Genomic DNA, 6000 nt, shown 5'->3' with positions numbered 1-6000 from the left:
GAATGCTGGCAGAGACAAGGTTTTTTTTTTTTTTTTTTTTTTTTAAAGAAATCATGGACCATGGAAATGTAACCATGGCATTATAAGACTCCCAGGAACCTGGTAGTGAAGACTCTTACCCAAGTGACGGGTTCCCACTGTTCTACCTGTTAACAAATAGGGATTGAACTAATGTTTAGAGACTTAGTGACCAGAGATATTATTGAAATAAGCAATCTAAACGTTGCCTTGATTGTGACTGTGGCAGGCAGAGAATGGTATGTTTTCATGACAACTGGTCAGCAATTCTGTGTCTCCAGCTGAAAGGTAATATGGCTATGACCTGTGAGTCAAGGAGTCTCCAAACATAAAATGGTCTCCACAATAAAACCTTGGTATTTGAGAGCTCTGGATGGGCTGAAAAGATTAGAAAATCATTGGGTTGAGCCATAAGCTGTGGTTGCACCATTCAAATGCAAAGCCCAAATGTGCAAAGCAGTCCACAGGTACAATGACCCTGACCTCTGCCACCGCTGACTTAGTCAACAAGGAGAACAAGGCTCTGGGCACAGAAATGACAGTAGGTGCCAAGACTGTGTTTTGGGTGAAGTGCGGCAATGTGCAAGCGGGGGAAAAAGCTCTAGGGCCCTGGTTCTCTGGAAGCTGACAGGGAACATTGCTGCCCTGGGAAAGTAGTTGTCAGTGTTCAGGCACTGACCATGGAGCTGAAGAAGAAAAACAGTGACACTCGCAGCCTATTCCACCACCTGGGTCTCCCCGTCATTTGCCATCTGCCACTTCTGCCACGTGTCAGCTCGCACACATCTTCAGCTTCTTGGTCTGTTCCTGTAGTGGAAATGGGTTTGGGATATGCGCCCCAATGGGGAAAGGAAACTAAAGGGGCCTGGTGGTTGGGGTCCTCTGGGAGGTTCAATCTAATGTAGCTTCCAAATCTGAGTGAATTAAAGGAATTGGCATTTTCTATACCTGCACTTAATCTGTCTCATAATGTCAGTGGTGTTCTTCTTTTCAGAGATTGCCACATGAAGAGATGTGGTAGTGGGGTATGTAAATCGCTCCTCCCCTGTCTTCTTATCCCCTTCCTGCTGGTGCAGCAGAAAAAATGTAGAAATCAGGAGAAAGGGAAATTGCTGCTTTGGTTAAAGATCTGGGCGCGCATTGGTGGCTGGGGGCTTCTGTAACCCCAGCAACCCTGGAGGCTGAGACAGGAGAATCACAATTTCAAGGCCTAACAATTTAGCAAGACTGTCTCAAAATAAAAAGGATTGGTGATGTAGCTCAGTAGTAAAGCACCCCTGAGTTCAATCCCCAGTACCTCTCCCCACCTCATAAAAGACCCACAGGAAGAGAGGAGAGGAGGAAAGATGTATATACTGGAGAATGAAACTCCCAATTGTATTATGTACCTATATGAATATTTCACAATGAATCCCACTATTATGTGTAATTATAATGTGCCAATAAAAATGAATTTTAAAAAATAATGACTGGGTTAGGACTCAAGGCCTTTTCCTAGCACAATATCGCCCCTTGCCTGACATTTTGAAAAGTGCAGCTATTGACCTACTTCTAAGCTCTTGAAACTGAATACCCAGCCTATGGAAGCTGACTTGCTGGTCTGACATCTTGACTTTGGGGTAGATCAGCTTGAATTGGAGGATTCAATGAGATGAAAGAGTTCAACAGACCTTGATAGTCAAATAGGAATGGAATATTTGAGAGTACAGGTAGCATGGCCCTACCTATACTGTCTCCATTCTACCTAAAAATGGATAACTACCCCTTTGAATGAAATTCTGTTCCCAGTTCCACTGCCTGAAGCAAAGCCAATAGCTTAGTGGGGATCCCAGTTCACAAAATAACTAAGCTTAGTTCAATCACTTGTCAGCAATTTCTGCCAAATTCTGGCAAGAATCTTTTTACTTTTTTACTAGTTATAGGTAATTCTAAAATATATGGAAAGACAAAGGAATGGGAATAATGAAAACAACTTTGAAAAATAAAAAGTGGTAGGAGTAATTCTATTCCATATCAAAAGTACAATAATCAAGACTATAATACTGATGGAAGGATAGAAAAAAATCAGTGGGATGAGATATAGAACCAGAAATAGCCCTACACAAATATTTTCAATTGATTATGATAAAGTTTACAAAAGGGAAAATACAGGCTTTCCAACAAATGATTCTAGAACTTTTGGTATAAGGTAGGCAAAAATATGAACTTCTGCCTAAACCTCTTATACAGAACTTTAAATGGATTATATATTTAAATGTTATTTAAAACAATATGGATTATAGATTTATAGACAAAGTATACATCTTTTAGAAAGAAACTTCAGAATCCAGGGTGGTAAAGAATTTTTAGACTTGACACCAAAAACAATACATTTAAAAATTAATAAATTGAACTTCATCAAAATGTAAAACTTTTTGTTCTTTAAGAGACCCAATGAAGAAAATGAAAGACAAGCTACAGCCTTGGAGAAAATACTTGCAAACTGCATATCTAACAACTCATCCAAGGTGTAAAAAGAACTCTCAAAACTAAACAGTAAAAAGACAATCCAATAAGATGAACAAAAAACATGAAGAGGCTTCACCAAAGAAGGAAAACGACTAACACATGGAAAGGTTTGATATCCATCTGGAAGATGCAAATTAAAATCACAGTAAGACACCACACACCTATCAGAATGACTAAAACATTAGTGCTATCAAGGATACAGAGAAACTGGACTGTTCATACATTGTTGATAGATGGTGCAGCCACCCTGGAAAATAATCTGAAAACAAAAGGATATACTTACCATATGATCCAACACTTGCATTTATGGGCATTTATCACAGGAAAATGAAAAATGTTATGTTCACATGAAAACCTGTACATGATTGTTCATAGCTGCTTTATTTGTAATAGTCCACCCAAATGTCCTACAGTGGATGAGTGGTTAACTGATAAATCTGTGCAATAAGAGCGAACTATTGATTTCACTTTGTTGAATCTCAGGGACATAATACTGAGTGAAGAAAAAAAAAAAAAAGCCAATCTCAAAACTGTCACATTCTGTATTATTCCATTTATATTGTATTTTTAAAATAGAAAATAGAGATGGAAACAAATTCATGATGGTTGGGGCCTGTTTTGATACTATGGGTAATGAAGAGATAATTATTTGAGGAAACTGGGTGAAGGGTACACAGGATCTCTCTATAATCTTAGCAACTTCCTGTGAGTTTATAAATTGTTTATAAATTGTTTCAAAATTTAGAAATTAAAAGACGGAAGGTCAGCTTTGGCCTACAGGCTATAGTTTGCTGATGGCCTGCTTTAGGACAAAAAGCAAATATCTTAGTACCTAATGAGTGTCAATATAGCTATAACTTGGGAACCATTGAAGAAGATGTCTTTAGCAGTTGATTCATATGTTTCAAAAACTTTAAGCATGATGCTGAAACTGCCAACATTTATTTTCTGTAGTAATGTCAAATATATGCTGCCACATTTTGTTGACCTTTGAGCCTATGTGTTCCAAGTGATTTTAAAAAGAACTTGACTATGCACTGGCCTTTACTGTGAGCAGTTTTACCATAATCCCTTTGTGTATGGACGATGTGCTTATCAACTATGCCTAGAACTAGATGAGAATTTGGGGTAGTATAAAAAACAAAAGGTAAAAGTAAATTATAGGTTAAAAAATAGATTATAATGCCTATATATGTGGGTATTAGAGAATATATAACCCAAAGACTTCTGTGAATTCTCTGGCCATTAATCTTCCAGTATGCTTTTGTGGACATCTTGAGTTGATTTACAGATGTTCTATACATTACTGGATTTTGGGCCACTTCTAATATGTTAAAATTATGGACTCTATTCTCAAAGGTGAATTTCTTTTATTGAGAGTAAATCATTCTGGAAGCTGTATGTTGCTTAGAGCCTGTACTAAATGCACAAGTCAAAAACTGTCACAGAAGCTTTAGGCCTTCTTTTAATCAAGTCCCTGTTCCTACTGGCACATATAGTAGGCTCCCCCAGTAGGCTGTGCGCGGTTGGGAACATTGCTGAGATAGCAGAAATGCCTGATGCTGTGCTGGGACAGCAGAAGCTCAAAAAAGCAAGTATCCTGTTCTGTGCCGAAGGTTTTCTTGATATCCAAGAGAATATGCAAACATCAAGCTTCCCAATTGCATTTACTTTCTTGAATGAAATTAATCCACTGTGACCTCAGTACCAAAGTCTTTGGCAGATGTGTACACAGTAATGTTTGTTTAGATATCCAGACCCAGCAACTTTGGAGGATGCTACAGAATTTTTTTCTGTGTGGCTTTAAAGTCCCTTTTCTACTTGCTCATGTTTCAGAATTGAATCCCAAATTCCAAAACGTTTTCAGTGATAGTAATGACAGACTGCAAAACACAATATGAAACTCTACTAGAGTCCCCTTCTGAGAGTTGCTATAACCAGGAAATAGTAAAATAGGGTGAATTTGAAACAACAGGTAAGAAAAAGATAGGTGCCTGAGACTGTGAATAGTGCTTGCACTTACTCAAATATCTGAGATCTGTAGATTCAGTTAAATCACAGTCTTACTTTCAATACTGTTAATAGAGGAGAAAGGAGTGATTACAGACTTCTCTGGCTGACTTCTGTGTACACAGTCCAGGGCAGCTAGATCAAACCTCCAGTCGTAAGCCCTGCCCTCATCCTTCCTCCTATCCCTACTCATTTTGATTTTTCCCAGATTTCTAGCCTTCATTTTCTTCTACCTTCAAACATGCTCAAATTTTTTTCCCTGTCCTGAAAAATCAAGCAACAAAAGCACAACCTTCACCTGCCGCTGCTCTTTCTCCCCTCCCTGGAGGTGAACCTGGCAGACATTTCTCAGGGTGCTGACCTTTTGTTTCACATCAACCATTCCTGCCCTGAAATCTGGACTCCTTCGGGTCTGGTCATGGCCAAATCCACTGGCCTTGTTCTTAGTTTTATTGTGCTTGACCTTTTGGCAATAGAAAGCCTCAGGTACTCTCAAGGGCCTGGAACACCATAGCTCTAAATGATCGCTGTGCTGCTCCAACACCTCCCAAAGCCTTGCTGTTATGCTCTCACTATTCCCATGTTTTAGTGATGGACACCATTTTTCTTCTTTCCACTTCTGAATTATCGGCATCCCACCGCTGGTTCTTTGAGCTCTTCTTCCTTTTTGCTCATTGCTGGCAGTTGCATCTGGTCTCGCAGCCTCAGTTCTTACCAGACTCTGATGGCCTCCTAATTTTGTCTCTCTGACCCTGAGCCCCTGCTTCCAAAACTCAACCAAGTTAACCTTCCCTCTGTTTCTACATTTTGAGATTATTTTTCACTTTGCCTCACAACTCCACAAGCCATTTCCTCCTTTCTTAAAATGGTCTTATTTTAGTGACGATTACCCACAGTAATAACGAGGACATCCCTAATGTCCTCTGCGCTGCAGATCCACCCTATCAGACATGAATGAACTTGTCTATTGTCTGGATCTCACATGATTAGTTCATTCTACCCTGGCTGACCCCCTACTTCTGCTGTTAGTTCCTTAACCTAGGTTATTGCTGTAGCCCTTGTATCACCCCCTTCCTTTCCAATAGCTCCTTCTCTACCTTAACCCACCACTATGACCAGGCTCATTCCCCAAAAGCAGTGCCTTCACAGGGCACTGTATTCAAAACCTGATGTCATAACATAAAGCCTGAAATCCTCAGGCTTTGAGGATTACTGGAGGTCCTTCTGACACCACCATCCTCTACAGGAATCTTTCTCTGTAGCTCCTCCCCAGACCTCCTGAAGTCGATCAGGAGCGGACCTACTCAGTGCCTTTGTTCATTCCACAGCCTTGATGTGCTCTTCCTGCTGAGGGGAGCTGGCCCAGGACTTGGAACTAAAAATTGGTGAAGCAGGGATCAGATGTAGGTTCATTTGAACGGATTTGAAAGTGTAACCTTTTACATCTGAATGAAAAAAAAAAAA

The sequence above is a fragment of the Sciurus carolinensis genome, chromosome 8 (assembly GCF_902686445.1).
Source record: "Sciurus carolinensis chromosome 8, mSciCar1.2, whole genome shotgun sequence".
Classification (NCBI taxonomy): Eukaryota; Metazoa; Chordata; class Mammalia; order Rodentia; family Sciuridae; genus Sciurus; species Sciurus carolinensis.
This window is presented reverse-complemented; position numbering follows the sequence as displayed.